Source organism: Columba livia, chromosome 1 (genome assembly GCF_036013475.1).
Source record: "Columba livia isolate bColLiv1 breed racing homer chromosome 1, bColLiv1.pat.W.v2, whole genome shotgun sequence".
Lineage (NCBI taxonomy): Eukaryota > Metazoa > Chordata > Aves > Columbiformes > Columbidae > Columba > Columba livia.
Window position 1 is genome coordinate 122,505,809 of NC_088602.1, and position 11,836 is coordinate 122,517,644.

General features: G+C 45.7%; 1 pseudogene; it reads left to right on the forward strand.

The window, feature by feature from the left end:
- The first annotated feature begins 4,927 nt into the window (after window positions 1-4,927).
- LOC135578313 (uncharacterized) lies at window positions 4,928-11,551 on the forward strand (annotated as a pseudogene).
- Window positions 11,552-11,836: the final 285 nt, after the last annotated feature.

Here is an 11,836-nt window from a genome sequence, read left to right on the forward strand (position 1 = left end):
AGAATCCAGTTTGCTTCAGAGATTTTGAGGATTCCTTGTCTACAGGAATGAAGATATTTTCATACGGGAGATTGTGGTGAGTTTTTAGTTGCCCATGAATCAAGTAAAAAGAAATATCTTTGTTTGCTACCGGTTTTTCTCTAAATGCAAGAACCTATACACAAAGAGGAGAAAAAGGGGAATGTTCTAATATGTTTTCTGAAGATCTTTGCATATCTACTTCAGAGTAATTTAATTTTAGGGGTATTAAATGTGGGCTGTCTCCTTTATAGGAAGAATTTATTAATAGAATCAAGGTGTCAGTGCTCTACTCAGTGCTTCATTATTTATCTGTGTATTTAACTTCAACATTTCTCTGAACATCTTTAAAGATTTCTGACTGTTCCAAGACAATCTGAAACCATTGCTCAGATCTTAACTTGGGTTGCATGGGGAAACCAAGACCAGGCTCTACAGTGGGCTCTGGCCCAGCAGAAGGAACTTGTTGTCATTGTGCAGTTTTAAGTCCTTTAGTCTGGAGTTTGTGACTCTGTGTCATTGTGCTGTGGAACTGGCGGACATGGTTTTGGAAAATAACTTGGAAACAGCATCAATCATCACTAGCGGGACAGGTGTTTTTCCCTGAAAGGTAAGTGAGAAGGTCTGGGGAACCTCTACTTGATTCTCTGCAGCTTCCTTCATTCCCTTGGTGTAGTTCTTGTTTCTTTCCTCTTTTTTTCTGGTTCATGGGATTCAGACCTGATATTGCCCTATCAAACAGTGCAATATCTCTGCTGCAAATATCAGACAGCTTGTTCTTTGCTTTCACTTGACACCACCACATAGTTTGCCTCCTCTGAGTTTGTTTCCTCTCCCTGATACTGTCCCATCTCATCACACCTTTGAAGATGCTCTCCTCTGGCCTGAATCACCCCTCAACCTTGCCCTTCTCCACGCCAGGGTTGTCACAGGGCTGGACTGGGAAGTGGGATTTAGTGAGGAAGGAGGGAAGGAGAGGGGGCTGAGCTTGGGAGCAGAAGGGCCTCTAAGTGTAGCCAAATGCAGGAATTAATTCCCCACGAAATGTCCAGGTTAACAATTTGTTAGAAAACAAATCCTTAGGACTTACTTGCTTCCAGAAGGAAATACTTCTCACAAGAATACTTTTGCAATGAGAGGGCTATCTGGGATCTGGGTCACTCTGTGACCTTTAACTTCTGCAGGGTATTAGCAGACTAATAGGCTTGAGAAGTGTGGCCAGCTTGATAACTAAGCCACAGAGATGTGCCAAGAGCCTGGGAAAAGGAATTTGAGGAACGCTTGAAAAGTGTGCTGCTTAAGTGCATGAGCACATGTCCAGTTTTGTGAAGTCTGCAGAGTTAACTAGTGATGGTCTCTTTCTGCTTCGTGGTTGGTGCTGGCTGCTGTATGACGTGAGACTGGTTATGGGTAATGCAGCCAGAGAAGAAGAGGGCTGCATGCATCTGGAGCTGATGTTGTGGGAGGGAGGTGGCACTGGGTATTGCGCTCCATGTTCCCCAGTTGGTTTCTGCTGAAAAGTATGAAATATCCATAACTTCCTAATGGAAGGAAACGTGTTAACAACAGAAAATGAGGGGGTTGAAGCCCTTCAGTGACAACCTGCTCCAGATTGTCTGTATGGCATTTGCTGGGCTGATGTCTGCCCCTCCTGGCTCAGCAGCTGGTGTGTCTGGGCTTGAGCCAGGAGTGAGACAACATTTCCTGTTCTTCTCACCCGTTCAGCTACAGGCTGTACCCCAGCAAGGGTGCTCCTTGCTCTCTGGCAGAACTGAGAACAATAAACATGAACCAACAGAAAACAGGGGAAAATGGTGCTATAAAACCGCTGATAGTCTTCACTAGTCATTCTCCTCTTTGGTATCAGTGGAAATGACAAAACTGAAGTCTGAAAAGGAGACTGGCCCCCAGAAAATAATCTTTTCAGTTTAATCCTAGGGCAGTTCTACAGATATTTTTTCTCCTTCAGAAAACAAGAATTAATTAATTAAGGTCAGACTTTCCAGTACTTACAGTCCAAACACACTACTTTATCTGAAAAGCTGAAAGCATTGAGGTTTGTCTTGGACAAGCAGTCCTCCAGGGTAGCTCTTTTTAAACAAACAACTGCATCTTCCAAGGCCTTTGACAAATGCCTGAAAAGAAAAAAACAGCCAGATCCTTTTTGTGAGCAAATTTCAGGAGCTACATAAAATGAAGTAAAAGCTGGGGTCCTGGGATGTGGGAAACTATGTAAGAAGCTGAACAGATTCTGTTTCAATAATCTGACCTGTTACCAGGACCTTTTAGAAGCAGGTACCATTTTTATACGTTGTTACTTTGCATGTGAGGAGGTGAAAGCATGTTTTGCCCCTCAGCAGGTGGTTGGCTGGTAGGATCCTTGCCCAGGTGAAAAAACATGAGATTCAGAGGGTAAAGGTTGCTGCTGTAATAAAAAATACCTAAGCCCATTTTGCTGCCTGGAGTTTTGAGAAGGGGAGAAACGAGTACAATTTAAGGTGATTGCACCATCCTCCCCTCTCACATAGGAAAGAAACTGAAGATATACTTCTGCAAAAATCTTTATGCTTGTGACTCTTTACTGGTACCTGCACGTGGGTCTGCTTTCCTGTCTCCAATGGGGTTTCTGGGGGATCCCCCAAGGGATCCTATGGAAAGGTTCTGACATGGTGGTGCACACTAGTTTCACTTTCCTGCTCTTTGCCCGCAGCGAAACTGGTGCTGTGAAGGCCAGTGAGAGGCTGAAAGGAGCCTCTTCACCTAATGGAGGTGCCAGGAGGAATGTTCTGGAGTCCATTTCAACTTTTTATGAATTATTCTACAAGGTTTGGGTCCAACAGGTGGGTGTTGTAATGTAATATATGAATTAATCTACAAAGAAGGGGTCAGTGTTAACCCATGGAAACCTGCAAGAAACCTAAAACATAGTGCTGCCCCTCCTGGTGGAGGGAAGAGTCAGATTCATAGAGAGCAGAGCTGAATGCAGATGGAAGGTGTGTGGAATTTGCTTCACATAATTTCCTGTAAAAGAGCCTTCTCCTTTTCCTACAGAAAAACCCAGAAAAATTGTCCAGAGTGTGGCAGATGTCCTTCTGTAAACGCAACTAGAAACTTCATTTGGTGCTTAATCTCACCACTGGATTATCAGGTGGCCAGGAGCTGTGCTGTGTGGTTTTACAATGAAGCTCTTGGGCATAAGACCTCTCCCCTGATAGCAGGAGCCCTGTTGCAGCCCTGACTTTCCCTTCCTGGAATTATGTGAGATGGAAAGGTATTCATGGAGGGGGGAACTTCAGCCAAATCTGTCTTCTGCAGAGACCCAATTTGCAATGCAATTTGTGGTTTTAGTGTGCTTGTGGGTTGGGGTGACACCTGCAGATGTCCCCAGGCCATCATCTTTATGGAGAAACCTCTGGTCTTGCTTGTAAATCCCCTGTGCCAGGACCAGGGGATGCAAGTGACCTCCCTGAGGAGCCCAGGACCGATATCTGGTGTGGTGCTCACCAAGCTGCCAGGACTGTGATCCACAGGGAGCACCTCCCTGTTCACCCCCATCCCCACCAGAGGGAAAGAGAACAGGGGCTGCCAGGGCCTGGGACCCCTCATTTGTTCCCTCTCTGCTCATCACCACTTGCGCTTACTGGGAAGATCTTACATTTACACCATCTGCAAGGCCTTCTCTTGGCACTTGTCATGGAGTTCAGCAGCATGGGCCCTAACAAGGGGCAACACCAAGACTTGGTGCTGGGGAACAGGTGCAGTTGGAGAAGGGCATAGGCATGACACTAACCCACAGCCTGTTGGTCACGATTAATGATTGACCAGCTCCCAGGAGGAAATGAGGGGGTGGTTCCCGCCAGTCTGGCTGCTCCTTCCCACCACAGCTCTGCTGATTGGCCTCCCAGAGCATTCTTGAAAAACCGCACGAAATCTCCAACCATCCACCTGGGCGTGCCAGTTGCCCTCTGAGGGACATGTGGAAAGGGGAAGAGCTTTTCTGGGCAATTGCTCTGTCCCACGATGCTTTTCCCCCTGCTTTGCTGGGCTGGAATCTTACTGCTGCTGCTCTGCAGAGGCTGCCAGATGGAGGAGCAGATGATGGGTGAGTGGAGAGTCCTTTCCCTGCACGTGGTTAATTCCAAAACTAGAGCAGCTTTTCTTGGCAAGCAGAGAGAACCGGACGCCATCCTGGTTGAAAAATAGGAATTGGTAACTGCAGTAGTAGCTAGAAATCTGGTGACTGGTCACAGTCAAAATTGGGAAATGCCCAACAGAGGGGGCACGGGGCCATTTGTCTTTGCACTCAAGCTGTACATTCAGCCTGTATATTCCCTTTCTTTAGAAGTGTCACTAAACTCCTCAGCACAAGGGATGGAGCAGGTTTGTGTTTCCAGTGCACATGTCTGGGCAGTGCACATCACTGTTGGGAGAGGCTGGGGCTGGGGAATTTCCCTCTGCAGTTGTTTGAGCTGCCTCTCAGATGCAGGATGCCTGGGCTGCTCCGCATTCCCCTGCACCCCTGCAGGTGCTGGTGAGAGGGGAGCAGGGATGGTCGCAGGAGCAAGATCTGCTTTCTTTGGGTGGTTGCCATGTGTTGGGTCTGTACAGGACACTTCTGAGCTCCTGTTGTCAATGAGAAGCCAAGAGTAACACACTGGGAAGAAGCAGGGCTTGAGTTTGCCATGCCTGCTAAGAAGCCTGCCTGCTCTTCTGTCCCCTCCTCACCACAGGAACTGTGCAACCCAGGCCATGAAGTGATGGCCACCCATGAGACCAATGTATCTGAGGTCTCCCAGTGTGTCACATGGTCTCATGGTAGAGTTCCTTGCTCAGATGCACTGCAAGATGGGAACACTGTGACGGTACACTTCAAGACACTGTAGCCTTCCCTGAGTGAATTGCCTTTCCCCTTGCTCTGATTTTGGGGTTTGCTTTGTTCCTAGGTTTGAAGGCAGCTGTGAAATCTGAGAGCATTATTGCAGCAGCCCTTGGTGGAGAGGCAAATTTATATTGTAACTTCTCACTCTCGGTGGATGTTCTACAAGTCACTTGGCAGAAGAGAAATGGGTCTTCATTCCAGAACATAGCCACCTACAGCCCAAGCCATGGGATGAGGCTAATTGGGTCATATCAGAAGAAGGCGCATTTCATGAGAGCAACCCTGAAGGCCTCAGCTATCACACTCCAAAATCTGACGTTTGAGGATGAGTCCTATTACAGATGCATTTTCAATGTGTTCCCTCATGGCTCTTTCAGCAAAGACATATACCTCAACGTCCAAAGTAAGTTTTCCACTCACATCTCACTTTCTGGCACTCAGCACAAGTCTAACGTAGTCAGGAGGTCAGTAAGGCATTATCCCCTCCCCCATGTAGACTTGCCATGCAACAGCAGTTCCTTGGTGGACAATCTCCAGAATTGTCACAACTTTACTCTGAGGAAGTGAAGGTAAATAAGCCAGAAGATGCTTCTAGGTAAGAACCCCTTTACAGAGAGGTGACTCATCCAGCTTTGACCATTAACTCAACACAGGCCTTGTCTTTTTCCTCCAGCAATTTCTGAGCTAACAGTGGAACACGATTCCCACCTCCCCACCAAGGGTCTCCTCACCGCAGTCTGTTCAGCAACAGGAAAGCCTGTGCCCCAAATCTCCTGGCTGGCTGATGGGAACATGGATGAGTCCCCCGAAATACACCAAATCCAAAATGCAAATGGAACAGTAACAGTGGCAAACAGACTTACCTTCTCTGCCAACCACTGCTTTGTCTTGGTCTGCCTCCTTGACCACCCCCAGGGAAGGAAAATGAAGGTAGTTTACCTGGCAGAAGGAAGGGAAGGTAGGTTGTGTTTGTATGGAGAGGTGCAATGTGTAGTGGGGAGCACTTAGGAAAGGTGCAATTGTGGGAGTGCAGCTTGTGCTTATTTAAGTCTCACTAGACATTTTTCTGGGAGTTCCAACCTCATGCTAGATGAAAATGGCATGATTTGAAACCATCCAGAAGGCTCTTCGCTATGGTACCTTTGTGTCTGTGTGGTGGGTGTGTGCAAATCTATACCAAATAAAGACGTAGGATTGTGTATACATATGTGTATAAGTCTCTGTTAGCCTATATTTCTACAAAGTCACTGATTGGGAGCAGATGCAATCAGCTCACCAGCACTATCCCCATCTGGAGGGTACCAGCAGAGCAGGCTCCTGACTGTCAGATGCTGGGGAACAACATTTCACATGGATGTTCTTGCAGGAGGGTGTGTCTCAGGAAGGACAGGCAATATTCCTCGTGACAATTTTTTTGATACAGAAAGAGAAACACAAATAGCTCAGGATTAAAAATGCTGGTTTTGACTCCACCCCAATACCAGGGATAGGGAGACATTATCAATATTTTTTAAAGAAACAAAATAATTCTTCATCTACCACAGTGTTGTGTTGCTATGCTGTTCCTTTCTCTTTTTTGAAGAATAAATGAGCACACACTGATGAATGTTTTACTTCAGTCCCAGCCTCTGGAATAGGACACAACAAACAGGTTGACATCTCTCTGTGTTCTCTGTGAGCTTATTGGTTTCTTTTTCTAGGCGTTCAGAAAACCATAATTATCATGGCAGTGTCAATAGCAGGGCTGTTCTTCACAATCTTGATACTTTGCACCATAAAACTAATCAACAGAAGAAAGAAAAAGTAAGAATAATTTTTTTGTTTTCTTGCAAATGACATGGTTTGCTCATGTTCACCTTGTAATTTGCCTTTCTTGTTTCCTGTTGGTGGTTTTATATCCCTCCCTGGAAACTTATTCAGGTGGTAACAGCTTCTTTAAACTACCAAGATTTGCTTGGACTGCCAGGAGCTTTCTAAGCATTATGTGAGTAGTAAATGTTTTTTCTTCTAGACTAGAGAGAAAGGGTGCACCTGGAACACCTGAGGAGGAGAAGGCCTTAAATCAAGACCTAAGGCAGAAAGCCATGAGCCTGCACACACCAAAGGTCCAGCACATTGTGCATCAAAATGAGGTAATGCAAATGCCGAAGACTTCCTGTAATTATTCACATCCTTCCAAAGCCTTTGCAACACTTACCAGGAATGTGACAAAACCCTTCCACTGAGAGTTGGGGTCTGGTCCTGCTGCCATGTCTTTGCTGCATGGGACAACCACACTGGGTAGATGGCACCATGGGTACCCTATCTAACCTCTATCAATGCTGGGGAAGGCCTGGAGCATGAAGGAGAAGATGGCCAATGATTAGGTGGAAAGGCATGGAAGAGATACTGGAAATGCCCAGGAGGGCAGACGGGATGTGCCTTCTGGACAAAGGTGAGGTAACACTGCAGAGCTCAGGTGCTGTAACCAGTAGCCTCACGCAGAATTTTTCCCAGAAAAGTCTGCTTAGCTGGTCATGCAGGCATAAAGGTGCTCAGCAGGGTTCGTGGCACCCACAGATAAAACCAATAAGTGACCACAGCTAGGAGTCAAATCCAGTAGTTACTTTCCTTTGACCTCCCTTGGGTTACCTGCTTTCCTTGCAAGCTCTTGCTATTCCTGTGTCGTGAATGAAGCCCTCTTGCCATTTCATCACTTCTCTCTGCCAGGTAACACAGAGCTTTGTCATGGTTACCACACCACTGTGCTGGGTCTTTTGCAGGAGCAGACACCAGGCTCCTCACTTCACTAAAGGCTACCACATCTGAAGAGAAAACTGAGAGAGAAAAAAAATTGCAGGCACTTGTTCTTAGAGGAGAACCTCAACAGCAACGCCCATGCCAAGGAACTTGGCTGCATGCCCATGGAGGAGAACAGAAAGGCAACGACAGATGGGGGCGTCCAGATAACACCTGCCCCGGCTGCTCCCTGGCCCAGCACGGGAGAGCCATCAGTCCACTAAAACCCCATGTCCACAATCCCAGAGGTGCACGGGAGTCCAAGGTTGGTTGGGAAACCCAAACTAAGGACTCAGAGGAAGGCACAGCCTGCCCAGGCCCCTCCCAGTGATGTCCCAGGAGACCTTCAGCCCCAGACTTTGGGCATGAAACCCACTCAGAAGAGTCATCAGTGGAACACCTTTGGAACTGAGGGGGTCACTGCCTATAAGGGTTTGGACACATGCTGAGATGCAAGGGCAGAGCATTTTGGGATTGCACAGGACTTATTATAGGAACCAAAGGTGAGAAAGGGAGGGGTCAGGGTAATTTGGGGAGGAAAAAGCCTGGGGATACAGAGGGATAAAAGGGTCTGAATGCATATATGCAAGCGGATGGTCAGTACGCTTGTGTGGCCATACCCAGTACCTGATCCCCATGGTCTGTCCTGTCCTCTCATTAAACTCAGTTTCCAACTCTTGTCCTGGATGAGAGCCTCCCTAGCTGATGTGCATGTTTGTATGGGGGCCTGGTGCCAGCGACCGGGCTGGGACTATGAACAGGCGGATGTGTATGCTTGGGTACTTGTGACCAGGGAGACCCGAGTGAGAGAAACCAACCATGTTGGGTCAACGTCAGTAAGGATCAAGCCAGAGAGAAGGTGACATGTCCAGGAATGCCCTTTGATGGTTCACAAGTAATAAGGTGGGGGGATCTGCGCTGAGGTTGCAGGAAGACTGACAGAACTGTGCCAAAATGAGTATTTCGAGGAAAAAGTTATATTTTTAAGGGCCTGAGCTGGAAAGCTCCCTACCAGCTCCCTGTATCATTACACAAATTGTGTTAGAAATGTCCTTCCAAAGTATTTACAAAGATTCTCTTAACAGATCGTGTCACCGTGCAGCCTCAGTGCAGAGCACTTCTTTTATAATAGCAGAGTACCCTCTAGTGGGACAGATTCCTAATGACAGTGGAAATGCCTCCAGTGAGTCTTAAAATGGTAATGTTAAAGTGCTATTTTTTCTCTTTGGACTTTCAAAGTGTCTTTTGTTATCCAGACACCCCATCCCAAATATCGGAAAAATTACAACCACTGCATCCAAAGTCTTTAAAACACAACACAATGAAACGGCTTTGTGAGTATTGTCCTGTGGCAGACACTGACTGTGGTCTCTGGAAGAGACTGACAGAAAGAACTGGGGTTTTGGTTTCAGTGCTGGCTTGCTCTCCTGAAGAAAGAACTTTTGTGAAGGACCAGGAAGGAAATGTGGAAACATTCCCCTCTGTGATCTCCAAGCTGCCAGGCTGGCCTGCGATGGATAAAAGGACATGTGCTAGAGGAGAAGTTGGAATGGACTGTATTTGGTAGCACCTGGAAAGGCATCTATGCTGCCAAAATCCTTCTGACCAGGTCTGCCCAGGGATGCCTCCTGAGACCTGGAGTTTCTGCAGTTGGGCCTTCAGAAAACAACCTCAGAACTCAATCTCAAAGGATGTATTAACCAAGAGTTACTTAGCCTTTAAAGGACAATTGTTCCCTGCATCCTGAAAATTGTGTGCTGATTCAGCTTGCCTTGAAGCTTGTCATGCCACATGCATGGAGGTTACAATGGAGGCTTCAACCTGACATTCCTTGAATTAGATTTTTCTGACATTAAATGCTCCTTATTTTTTTTTTTTTCTTTTTTGGTAGACTAATTGTCTGTGGGGTTTTTTTTTGTTTTGTTTTGTTTTTCATTTTGTTTTTTTCCTGTGGTAGTCATGGGCATCAATGTGATCTTCAGTTGTGGCTATGGTTTAAAACCATCAATGTACATGTATAAACACAACAACAAAAGAAGAGGTGAGTGAGCTTAGCTGCTGCTTTTCAAAGATAACTTTTTCCCAGGAAATGGAAATTGTAAAGAGAAATGCACAGGCTCAGTGCTGTGAGGCAGAGACCAGTGGCCCCCGAGCAGAGTGGTTCAGAGCCTGCTGAATGAGAGGGAGAGCAATGGCCTCACCTCTGTACTTGTGGCAGTGAATGCACGATTTATCCTCAGTGCAAAAGTGTAGTTTTTCTGAGAGTAAAAGTTAACTTTTGTCGTTGAGAAGGAAAAATGGAAATAAGATTAAATGCACACCATAGGCTCAGAAAACAAATAGGCAGAAAAAGTCTCATTTTTTCCAGAGCAACTCACTTGAGGGCTTTTTGAAAACAGTCCAGTACTGGATTTCTGCAGGGCAGATGGCCTGTTTTTCACTGCTCTTCAGGTAGAACTTTAGAAGTGTTCTTTGATTCTTCCTAATGAAATTGAATTGTTTCTTTCAGTCCTAGTAATTGTTTCCTTTCAGAAGGGAAATGTTACCAGTTTTAGAAGCAAAACAAACCAAAGCTGAGACCAAAGCCATCACAAAGCCAGCCTCTCTAACAAGACCCAGATAACATGGCCAAGGTTGCTTTCTTTTTAGCATGCCTGTGCCAAAAGCTGAAGGAGGCTCTGTGGAATGGCAAAAATTAACAGAAAAAAATTGTAGTGACTGTCTCACATTTCCTTTATGAAATATCCTTCTCTCCTGACTAGTGACTTGATTTACTCGCAGTTACTCATCCGTAAGAAATTAGGATTTGTAGTGTCTGAGGTGCAAGTCTATTTGTTATTCTGCGTAAGATGCAGGACACTTCCCGGAGGGTCTGCGCAACCAGTGGTATCCACAGCCTCTGGCTGCCAGGCTGCTCAGCACTCATGCAGAGAAGAGGAACATCAATGAAGATCAGCGAGACAGACATGAACAGTCATCAACACAAGAAGACCAGCAAGTTTCACTAGGAAACAAGAGAACAGAAGAGGATGTGAGCTTAAGTATTAATACCTTATATATGCCGAACATACCTGTCTGTGTGATGCCCAACAATCCTTGCTCCTCTGAAGTCCATCTAATACCAAACCCCCATTTAGACCAAAGTTTCAATTTAGGTGTCTTTCATATTACACATCTACTCTGGAGGTGGAAAGCAAATCAAAAAAGTAAACCATGTCCAGACCTTTCTTACCATGTAAAGGGATCCCAGAACTTTTCTGTGTTTTTTTCCACACCAAGGGGGTTAACTTTCCCTGCTGGGAAGTGTGGTGCAGTTTGTGCTGGAAAAATTGGCTAGGATAGCAAACTGTAAACCTCCTAGTAGAATGATTTCAGCATTCATGACTTGAGGAAGCATTGCTTGAATTTGATGATTAAGGCTGTGTGCTAATTTGTATGCCAGAATGGAGTTGAATCAGCAGAGTCCAAGAGTCCTGAGGTAAGCCTCCAGCTGGTGACATGCCCTGCAAAACATGGTGGACTTGCTTTTAATGGACTGTGTGTCACTCTAAGTGGAGCTGAATGGAGAAATTATTTCCCCAGGAAATCTGCAGGTTAGCAAATTGTTACAAAACAAGGACTTACCTGCTTCCAGGAGCAAACACTTCTCACAGATTGTGTGCACATACATATATGTGTCTCTGTAAGCCTATATTTCTACAAAGTCACTGATGGGAGCAGATGCAATCAGTTCACCAGCACTATCCCCATCTGGAGGGTACCAGCAGAGCAGGCTCCTGGCTGTCAAATGCTGGGAAACAACATTTCACGTGGGTGTTCTTCTAGGAGGGTGTGTCTCCAGTAGGATTGGTGTCTTTTCTCATGATAAGTTTTTCTCTTACTGAAAGGGAAACACAAATAGCTTAGGATTAAAAAATGCTGGTTTTGGTTCCCCCCCAATACCAGGGATAGGTGAGACATTATCCCTTTTTTATTTAAAAATAAAAGAATTCTTCAAGTAACATAGTGTTGTGTTGCCATGCTGTTCCTTTCTCTTCTTTAAGGAATACACGTACACAAATTGATGAATGTTTTACTTCAGTCCCAGCCTCTGGAATAGGACACAACAAACATGTTGACATCTCTCTGTGTTAACTATGAGCTCATCGGTTTCTTTTTGTA